The sequence below is a fragment of the Lolium perenne genome, chromosome 4 (assembly GCF_019359855.2).
Source record: "Lolium perenne isolate Kyuss_39 chromosome 4, Kyuss_2.0, whole genome shotgun sequence".
NCBI classification, from domain to species: domain Eukaryota; kingdom Viridiplantae; phylum Streptophyta; class Magnoliopsida; order Poales; family Poaceae; genus Lolium; species Lolium perenne.
The window spans coordinates 73,375,297-73,387,318 of record NC_067247.2 but is presented as its reverse complement, the minus strand read 5'-3'; positions in this window follow the sequence as shown (position 1 = coordinate 73,387,318).

The window sequence follows — 12,022 nt, the reverse complement described above, 5'->3', positions numbered from 1 at the left end:
CCTCAGGCACGCATGCCTTTCCCCTGGACATATCCACAACCATCACCATCACCACTAAACCGCAGCCTCATCAACTCCATCACGACTCAATCGCAGCCTCATCAACTCCATCACAACATATCCTCACAGCCTCACATCTCCATTTTCTCCTCACTTCCACTCGGATGGCGCCTCGTCTGCCCGCCCTGGCCAACCTGGCAGACCGCACCTGGCCACATCGACCGGCTCGCGCTGGTCAACGTCCAGCACCAACCTCCGGCTCTGCCCTGCGCTCAAAGGCTCGGCCCACTCCGCACGCCTCCAACATCTCCCCCTCGCACGGATCCAGATCTCTCTGCCACGGATTCACTTCCTCTTCTCTCCTTTCTAAACCAAAATGATCTTGACCCTCTTCTTTGTCCCTGCGCGAGTAGCCGCCGATCTCACACAACTCGCATCGCTGTGTGTGATAGCCGCAACCCACGCAGAGCACCTGATGCGGCCTCCCGCCGCCTGGATTTGTACATCTCAACGGTGGTTTTTGTGGTCAAAGGAAGAACTTGTATGGTACTGTTTGGGGCGGCTAGCACTAGCAGGAAGGAAACCTAGGCTCTGATACCATGTAGAGTTTCAGCATATGGGTGGGTTAGGTCACGGAAAAAAATACTTATGCGTCGTGTTTAAATCTAAAGGATGAGGTGGTTACAAACGAAAGCACTTGTAAGTTAAAAATATACTAGCACGAATTCAGAAATACAGTCAGCTGCAATACTCCTAACAGAACAAAACGCGCAGGGATGTCTGGTTACCTATTTCTGGGCGGCGTTTAGACGTGTTCCGCGTTCTTACGGGTGACGTGGAGGTCGGCGAGGGGACTGCTGTTGCGGTGGGTGCTGGGGAAGCAGATCTTGGGGGGTCGGAGAAGGACATGCTGGACGGTCGATGAAGTGTTCAGCGCGCCGGCCGAAGTAGAAGGTCGGTGAAGCAGATGATGTGCAGTGCACGGGGATGTCGGTGTCGGCGAAGCTGGTCAGGTGCGGTGGTCGATAGAGTCGACGAACGAGATACGGTGCGGTGGACGCCGGAGTAGGTGCAGATCAAGCGGATAGTTCAGCCTCGAGGTTTGAAGCCATGGCAGCTTGAACGGCGAAGTACGGCGGTGATTTTCCGGTGCGGCGGCCGTGAAGGTGGGAGGTAGGTAAGAGGAGCGGTTTCTCTGAGGGCTTGCGGGCGAAACTAGGGCAAAGCTGGGCGATAGAGGAGAAAAAGGGAATTTCGCAGTCCTTCTTTTGAGGGAAAAAAATATTCGCAGATCTGAAACTTTGCGGCGCAAGATATTTGGGCGTTGGGGGGGAATTTTACCGCTCGATGAGATTAAATTTTGCCTGCAGTAGGTAATAATAATAATAAATAGTAGGCCCTACTAGTAGTACTGTAAGTCTGTTCAGGAATCCAAGGGGGTCGAGGTAGAGGAATCCATTATGTGAATCCACATTTCAAAGTGTCCAAAAATTCTAAACTGAAATTTTACATGTATATCTAGACATTTTATGTTGGTACATAAGTTTTTTTAAAAAAATATGTGGCTCCTGTAAAAAAGACAAATTTTGATGCTGTAACACGACTACGTACATTTTTTGCCTTTTTTGTACACACCACACAAAATGTTGTTTTTCCACGAAAACTTATGAACGAACATAGGATGTCACAATGTATACCAAAAAATTTATGTCAGATTTTTTTAACATTTATATAATTGTTTTTTTATTATTTCCAATAATCGGTGCATATGCACGTGTGTGCCAAAACGCCACCTCCAGGGGCTAGGAGTTTCTAAACTTCTTATGGCACATCAAATAAAATGTTGTTCAATCAATAATAATAATGTGCTTATGATTGTTACTCCCTTCCACCATTAATAAAGTCCACATCGGTCTCGTGTCAAACTTTGACTCGAGATTTAGGTACCCACATGATAGTGCTAGTATCATAGCTAGTATCATACACATTGGTCCCACAAAACTGCTGATGTGGCAGCTAATTAAGTAGGAGAGAGGAGATTAGTGTAACATAGGTAGATATTGTATCATAGCGCAAACAACGAGATACATGCTTAGGGTTAGGGGTAGATACATGATTTTTCTGGTTTGAATATGTCTAGACCTTATTTATCAACTTAATTGAATGCTTACTATATAACATAAGAAGACCTTGTTTTTTATTTTGTTTTTTAATTTTTATACGGATTTGAATCTTTATAACATAAGAAGACCTTGTTTTTACAAGATGCCCGAAGAATGGAGGCGGAGTATTTTAGTACCAATCTTCAAGAACAAGGGGGATGTTCAAAGTTGTACTAATTACCGTGGAATCAAGCTGATGAGCCATACTATGAAGCTATGGGAGAGAGTCATTGAGCACCGCTTAAGAAGGTTGACAAGCGTGACCAAAAACCAATTTGGTTTCATGCCTGGGAGGTCTACCATGGAAGCCATCTTCTTGGTACGACAAATTGATGGAGAGATACAGGGAGCAAAAGAAGGACCTTCATATGGTGTTCATTGATTTGGAGAAGGCCTATGATAAGATACCTCGGAATGTCATGTGGTGGGCCTTGGAGAAACACAAAGTCCCAATAAAGTACATTACCCTCATCAAGGATATGTATGATAATGTTGTGACAAGTGTTCGAACAAGCGATGGCGACACTGATGACTTTCCAATTAAAATAGGGCTACACCAAGGGTCAGCTTTGAGCCCTTATCTTTTTGATTTGGTGATGGATGAGGTCACAAGGGATATACAAGGAGACATCCCATGGTGTATGCTCTTTGCGGATGATGTGGTGCTAGTCGATGATAGCCGAACGGGGGTTAATAGAAAGTTAGAGTTGTGGAGACGAACTCTCGAATCGAAAGGTTTTAGGCTTAGTAGAACTAAAACTGAATACATGAGGTGCATTTTCAGTTCTACTAGGCACGAGGAGGGAGAGGTTAGCCTTGATGGGCAGGTGGTACCGGAGAGAGACACTTTTCGGTATTTGGGGTCCATGTTGCAGAAGGATGGCGATATCGATGAAGATGTGGGCCACCGAATCAAGGCTGGTTGGATGAAGTGGCGCCAAGCTTCGGGCGTACTCTGTGACAAGAGAGTGCCACAAAAGCTAAAAGGCAGGTTTTATAGGATAGCTATCCGACCTGCGATGTTGTATGGCGCTGAGTGTTGGCCAACGAAGAGACGACATATCCAACAGTTAAGTGTAGCAGAGATGCGCATGTTGAGATGGATATGTGGCCACACAAGAAAGGATCGGGTACGGAATGACGATATACAGGAGAGAGTTGGGGTAGCACCGATTGAAGAGAAGCTGGTCCAACATCGTCTCAGATGGTTTGGACATATCCAACGGAGGCCTCCGGAAGCGCCAGTGCATAGCGGACGGATAAAGCGTGATGAGAATGTTAAGAGGGGTCGTGGTAGACCAAACTTGACATGGGAGGAGTCCGTTAAGAGAGACCTGAAGGTTTGGAATATCGACAAAGATTTAGCCTTGGATAGGGGTGCGTGGAAGTTAGCTATCCACGTTCCGGAACCATGACTTGGTTTCGAGATCTTATGGGTTTCAACTCTAGCCTACCCCAACTTGTTTGGGACTGAAAGGCTTGGTTGTTGTTGATACGGATTTGAATCTTGGTCAAATCCTAGGTTTTACCAAGATTTGAATAAGTTTAAAACATGAATATGAAAAATTAAGCATGCATGTATGCTTCATAATTAATCACTTCAAAATGAAGCTCTTGGGAGGGTTTTTGAAATTTCCATGTTTGAAACCAAAAAGCACATATCATCATGCTTGACTTCATGAGACAGAGTTTAGGTTAGGGGGTAGATACATGATTTCTCTGGTTTGAATATGTCTAGACCTTGTTTATCAACTTAATTGAATGCTTACAATATAACATAAGAAGACTATGTGACGAGGGATCACCTCGGCAATGCCTACGTATTGTAGACTTGGGTTTCGGGAGAGAGCGACGCTGGAGATTCCGGGGACGAGATTAGGCACACGACGTACCCAGCTTCGGGTCCCCTCGGTGGAGGATCCCTACGTGCTGCTAGCAATCTACTATATGATCATAGATGTGTTTACAGGGTGCCGCCATAAGCGGAGCTATGTTGTCTATATTCTGTCTATCTGTTGGCCTCCTTCTTTCGGGTGCCCTGGCTAGCTTTATATATGCAACCAGCCTAGGGTTTTACAAGAGTCCTAGTCGACTACTTCTTCGGGTTGCCTTGTTGGGCCTTCTCCATATTGGGTCTTCTCCATATTGGGCCGAGCCAGGTATACTAATAATGGGTACCCAAAGGGTATGCCCATGTCAGTAGCCCCCGAGTTTATAGGGAAGTCAAAGACTTGCGTAGAAACTCCAAGCATAACCATCTCCGAAGTCGAAGAAATATAAGGCGAGGTCCATGTCGTAGATCATGTGTAGCGTAGATGATGTCGACGATTCTTGAAATTATCGGGTGCGCGGCAGCGCTCCCGATGGGAGTAGCCCCCGAGTCTATGGGCAAGTGCTTGTACTTGGGCATAGACTCAAGTTGTATTACTCGATGAACAACTTAACTATATTTCCGGAGAACTTGATGAAATCCATATGCTCCCGATGGGAGTAGGCTCCACTCGAGTCGTAGAATCGAGTTGAGTCTACAAACCTGAATTGCCGTAGATGCTGTCGAAGTTATCTTTCTATCGGGTGCGCGACCAGCGCTCCCGATGGGAGTAGCCCCCGAGGCTACAGCCAAGTGTTTGCACTTGGGTGTAGGCTCAACTTGCTTTTAATCGACACCACAATTTTTCCTCTTTCTTGTATCTTATCAGGAGGGTGAACAATACTCTCGATAAGAGTAGCCCCCGAGCCTATGGGCAGGTGCTTGCACCTAGGCATAGGCTCAAGTTGTACTACTCGATAAAGAACTTGACTATATTTCTGGGCGCAGCCCCTCTTTTTATCGACTCCAGGCCGTTGCTATTTTTATTTGACATCCATATCTATATTGTACAGGGATAATGGTAATTGGGGCTAGTTCATCTGACGGATCAGGTACTAGTTAACTGCTCTAGTGGCAATCCGCAAAAACCTACTTCAAGATCACGTCCCTGGACATGATCCCGGGATACTGGTGTTAACTCGACAGGTGCCGCTTAAGGTCTTACCATTCTGTCGAGTCCCAGTCATGTTTTATCGGGTACCTAACGCGTCCGTTAGGATTTTTCTTCGTATCTGTTGATACGGAAAAAAGTAGCAAACCGACGTCAGAGACGGTGCCACGCCGCTCAGAACGGATCCGGGGTCTTACCTTCGCAGAGTTTTGCGGCATTCGGAGATTATTCGCGACTTTAAGCGCTCTGAGAATATATTGTCGAGTGCCTTGTTCGGCTGATGTAATGACCCATTTTCCGGGCTCTTCTATATTTTTCGCGGCGTGATGGGATAGCCGAATATATTGGATTCTTCTATATTGTCGGGTTCATCACCGATGCTCTTGCTCGGAAGAATATGACGAGTCAATGGACCCAAAGATTTGTCCATCTCTCTCTTTTTTTTTGTTCCTCCTTGATGAAAATTTCGTCGAGTTCTTTCTTGAAGAAAATTTCTTCGGGTCCTCCTTGAGGACAATTCTTCGGGTCCTTCTTGAAGATAATTCTTCGGGACCTTCTTGAAGATAATTTTTCGGGACCTCCTTGAAGATAATTCTTCGGGTCCTCCTTGAATAAGATTTCATCGAGTTCTGTCTTGAAGACAATTTCGTCGGGTTCTTCTCAACATTTCGTCGGGTTCCTCCCTGAAGAAGATTCGTCGGGTTCTCTCTTGATTTCGTCGGGTTCTCTCTTGAGGAAAATTTCTTCGGGTGCGTGGCCAGCGCTCCCGATGGGAGTAGCCCCCGAGGCTATGGTCGGGTGCGCGCATCCGGACATAGGCTCAAGAACTTGCATACTTTAAAATTTGCTTTCTCCTGCACAAATAAACAAACTTTTTCTATCTTTTCCTTGACTCTCTTTTTCACATGCGGTGTCAGATGCTCGAATTCAATGATATGTAAAGTGAATATATGCCGCGCAGCCCCCAACTGTCGGGTGCGACGAAAGTAAACGATAATCAACTTTGTGCAAAATAAAAGAACACTTAGCTTTTTGGACACGACGAAGTCGATGCATGATGAAGTCTTTGAGTGTAAATAAGAAATCTAGCCAAAGTAGAAACCACCAAATAGCAAAAGTGGATGCCGCGAAATTGTTGATGAAGAAATAGCCGAGCCCCCGAGCGTTGCTGAGGTGATGTCATGATTGTTGTGTCGCAGTCGTGACCCGAGGCGAAATCGCTGTCGAGCCCCCGAGTATTATCCGTGTCGCCGAAAGAAGGCCATTAAGGATGAAATACTGAAGATGAAGTCCGAGATGAAGTATTTGAGATGAATCCATATTAAAAATTACACCATCATATATTGAAGATGAATCCGCCGATATCATAGAGGATGAATCCATTGACCCGAAGAATCCAAAAATAACCACAAAAGATGAATCCGTTGATATCATAGAGGATGAATCCATTGAGCCGAAGAATCCAGTAATAACCATAAAAGATGAATCCGTTGATTATCATAGAGGATGAATCCATTGAGCCGGAGAAAATAGTTCCAGTAATAACCATAGAAGATGAATCCATTTACCCGTAAACGCGTCGGGTAATATTATATTAGAGGAAACCAATGATAACCTTATAAGATGAATCCGACGAAGACAAAATCCAGTAAGCCGAAGAAGATGAATCCACTGGTCCGAAGAAGATAATTTCACTAAGCCGAAGAAAATAAATCCACTGCTGAAGAGAATAATTCCACTGAACCGGAGAAAATAATTCCACTGAACCGGAGAAGATATATCCAGAGGCGAAGAAAATAAATTCACCAAGTAACCGAGTATATTTGTGGTAACGAAGTAATGACACAACCCCCAGTGTTTGGGTGAATTTGTTGTAATAATGCAATGGCGCAGCCCCGAGTATTCGGGTGTGGCGAAAGTAAATAATAATTAACACTCGGGAAAGGAACACTTAGCTTTTTGATCAGGCTGCGATGGAGCTGACGTGAAAGCAGGTCATGCGGCGTACACGTCGATGTAGTCGCGCGGCACCTGGCCAGAAGTAGTCGATGAAGAGGACGTAGTAGTGAATCCGCGACAGGTGCGCCCCCGAGTGAGGCGAGTGTGCGCCGACGAGTTTACGGCGGGCGAGCCCCCGAACGTGGCGAGTATGCTCTTTCAAGTGCGCGACGGCGGGCACATGATGGCAAAAACAGGGTCGGTAGAACAAAGTAGTCGAAGCTTACTCTCGATCTGCAGTTATATTACGACGCAAAAAAAATGTGTGCTAATAATAGTACGAGCCAAAAAATTTTTTTTGGCAAAATAAAAACTAATTGAAAATATAGCACCTGATTGATTATTGTGTCGGATGAAATCGAAGCGCCGACGACCGAGATAAATTTTATTCGTCTGTATGGCAGGGGCCAAGTTGCTGTTCTTGATACCCGATATTCTTGTGCACTTGCCGTGTCTTTTTTCCTTCTTGGAACTAGATGCGATCTTGTAAAAGTAGATGTATGTGACGTGCATGCATTGTTAGATCTGAATAAACAATAAGAGAAAAAGAAAGGTTAGATGGGCGTGAAATCAATCCATCGTCCTGTGCCTCGGTCCTGGCGATCTCCTCAATGTCTACATGACGCAGCGCCGATGAAAGCCCAACTCCACAGGCGTATTCTTGCCGGAAACAAAGTCACTTAAAAGCTGCTCAGAATTAATCCTCCTCCAGCTGACCGTACAGGGACGATCGATTAACCCAGAAATCTGCCGCGCGACTCATCCTGATGAGACCATGTCAGTCGCCAGTAAGATTGCCCCCGCGGCTTTGTTATTGTAGATCGGATGCGCCGTTGCCGCTTTATTGAGTTGATCGGCACACACGTTGTTGACGATGATGAACTCGATGGATCCCGCCCGGATAACGAAATCCAGTCGTTACTATCCCCACAGACGGCGCCAATTGAAGAGGGATCACCTCGGCAATGCCTACGTATTGTAGACTTGGGTTTTGGGAGAGAGCGACGCTGGAGATTCCGGGGACGAGATTAGGCACACGACGTACCCAGCTTCGGGTCCCCTCGGTGGAGGATCCCTACGTGCTGCTAGCAATCTATTATATGATCATAGATGTGTTTACAGGGTGCCGCCATAAGCGGAGCTAAGTTGTCTATATTCTGTCTATCTGTTGGCCTCCTTCTTTCGGGTGCCCTGGCTAGCTTTATATATGCAACCAGCCTAGGGTTTTACAAGAGTCCTAGTCGACTACTTCTTCGGGTTGCCTTGTTGGGCCTTCTCCATATTGGGTCTTCTCCATATTGGGCCGAGCCAGGTATACTAATAATGGGTACCCAAAGGGTATGCCCATGTCACTATGTGCCTTGGTTTTTCACTTTTTGTTTTTTTTAAATTATGCCCATTTGAATCTTGGTCAAATCCTAGGTTTGACCATGATTTAAATAAGTTTAAAACATGAATATGAAAAAGTAAGCATGTATCCTTCGTAGTCACTCCAAAATGAAGCTCGATCTTGAGAGGGTTTTTGAAATTTCCATGTTTGAAACCAAAAAACCACATACTTATCTTCATGCTTGACTTCATAAGACAGAGTTAATTAGGGGTTAGGGGTAGCTTGATACATGATTTTTCTGGTTTGAATATGTCTAGACCTTATTTATCAACTTAATTGAATGCTTACTATATGACATAAGAAGACCTTGGTTTTCATTTTTTATACCCATTTGAATCTTGGTCAAATCATAGGTTTGACCAAGATTTGAACAAGTTTAAAACATGAATATGAAAAAGTAAGCACGTACGTATGCTTCTTAGTCACTCCAAAATGAAGCTCTTGGGAGGGTTTTTGAAATTTCCATGCTTGAAACCAAAAACCACTTCTCTTCATGCATGCTTGACTTCATAAGACAGAGTTTAGGGTTAGGGGGTAGATACATGATTTCTCTCGTTTGAATATGTCTAGACCTTGTTTATCAACTTAATTGAATGCTTACTATATGACATAAGAAGACTATGTGCCTTGATTTTTTTTTAAATTTTGCCCATTTGAATCTTGGCCAAATCCTAGGTTTGACCATGATTTAAACAAGTTTAAAACATGAATATGAAAAATTAAGCATGTATCCTTCGTGGTCACTCCAAAATGGAAGCTCTTGAGAGGGTTTTTGAAATTTCCATGTTTGAAACCAAAAAACCGCGTACTTCTCTTCATGCTTGACTTCATAAGACAGAGTTTGGGGTTAGGGGTAGCTTGATACATGAATTTTTTGGTTTGAATATGTCTAGACCTTGTTTATCAACTTAATTGAATGCTTACTAGATGACATAAGATGACTATGTGCATTGGTTTTTCATTACGTCTAAATCCCTAAGATTTACAGCAGGACACAAAATAAACAGGAAATTACGTCTAAATAAACAGGAAATTAGGGGGTAGATACATGATTTTCCTGGTTTGAATATGTGTAGACCTTGTTTATCAAATTAATTGAATGCTTACTATATAACATATAAGAAGACCTTGTTTTTTTGAACTTTTATACCCATTTGAATCTTGGTCAAATCCTTGGTTCCACCAAGATTTGAATAAGTTAAAAACATGAATATGAAAAAGTAAGCATGTATGCTTCTTAGTCACTTAAAAATGAAGCTCTTGGGAGGGTTTTTGAATTTCCATGTTCGAAACTAAAAACCACAAATCTTCATGCTTGACTTCATGAAACAGAGTTTAGGGTTAGGGGGAGATACATGCTTGATTTTTCTTGTTTGAATATGTTTAGACCTTGTTTATCAACTTAATTGAATGCCTACTATATAACATAAGAAGACCTTTTTTGTTTTTTTATTTTTATACCCATTTGAATCTTGGTCAAATCCTAGGTTTCACCAAGATTTGAATAAGTTTAAAACATGAATATGAAAAAGTAAGCATGCATGTATGCTTCTTAATTAATCACTTCGAAATGAAGCTCTTGGGAGGGTTTTTGAAATTTCCATGTTTGAAACCAAAAACCACATATCTTCATGCATGCGCTTGACTTCATGAGACAGAGTTTAGTGTTAGGGGGTAGATACATGATTTCTCTCGTTTGAATATGTCTAGACCTTGTTTATCAACTTAATTGAATGCTTACTATATGACATAAGAAGACTATGTGCCTTGATTTTTTTAAAAAATTTACCCATTTGAATCTTGGCCAAATCCTAGGTTTGACCATGATTTAAACAAGTTTAAAACATGAATATGAAAAATTAAGCATGTATCATTCGTAGTCACTCCAAAATGAAGCTCTTGAGAGGGTTTTTGAAATTTCCATGTTTGAAACCAAATAACCACGTACTTCTCTTCATGCTTGACTTCATAAGACAGAGTTTGGGGTTAGGGTTAGCTTGATACATGAATTTTCTGGTTTGAATATGTCTAGACATTGTTTATCAACTTAATTGAATGCTTACTAGATGACATAAGATGACTATGTGCATTGGTTTTTCATTTTTTTTGAATTTTTATGCCCATTTGAATCTTGGTCAAATTCTAGGTTTGACCATGATTTAATCAAGTTTAAAACATGAATATGAAAAATTAAGCATCTATCCTTCTTAGTCACTCCAATATGTAGCTCTTGGGAGGGTTTTTGAAATTTCCATGCTTGAAAACCAAAAACCACTTTTCTTCATGCATGCTTGACTTCATAAGACATAGTTTAGGGTTAGGGGGTAGATACATGATTTTCCTACTAGTTTGAATATGTCTAGACCTTGTTTATCAATTTAATTGAATGCTTACTATATGACATGAGCAGACCTTGGTTTTAATTTTTTATACCCATTTGAATCTTCGTCAAATCGTAGGTTTGTTGACCAAGATTTGAACAAGTTTAAAACATGAATATGAAAAAGTAAGCATGTATGCGTCTTAACTAGTCACTCCAAAATGAAGCTCTTGGGAGGGTTTTTGAAATTTCCATGTTTGAAACCAAAAACCACTTCTTCTCTTCATGCTTGACTTCATAAGTCAGGGTTTAGGGATATATAGGGGGTAGATACATGATTTTTCTGGTTTGATATGTCTAGACCTTGTTTATCAACTTAATTGAATGCTTACTATATGACATAAGAAGACTACGTGACTTGTGCTCACTGAAGTGTGGGACCTCACGCATGGGAACCACACGTAAGTGACAGACTTGTTGCTCTAATAACTCGGGTGATCATTATACTGTATTAGTACATAGTTTCCTATGGATCCTTCTTAGTCACTCCAAAATGAAGCTCTTTGAGAGGGTTTTTGAAATTTCCATGTTTGAAACCCAAAACAACTTCTCTTCATGCTTGACTTCATAAGACAGAGTTTAGGGTTAGGGGTAGATACATGATTTGTCTGGTTTGAATACGTCTAGACCTTGTTTATCAACTTTAATGCTTACTATATGACATAAGAAGACTATGTGCTTTGGTTTTTCATTTTTCTGAATTTTTTTATTTTTTTGATGCCCATTTGAATCTTGGTCAGATCCTAGGTTTTACCAAGATTTAAAAAAGTTTAAAACATGAAAATGAAAAGGGAAGCATTTATCCTTCTTAGTCACTCTAAATGAAGTTTTTGGGAGGTTTTTGAAATTTCCATGTTTGAAACCCAAAACCACTTCTCTTCATGCTTGACTTCATAAGACATAGTTTAGGGTTAGGGGTACATACATGCTTTGTATGTTTTGAATATGTCTAGACTTTGTTTATCAACTTGAATGCTTACTATATGACATAAGAAAACTACGTTTGTGCTTTTGTTTTTCATTTTTCTGTTTTTTTTATTTTCCGCCCATTTGAATCTCTGTCAAATCCTAGGTTTGACCAATATTTAAACAAGTTTAACACGTGAAAACG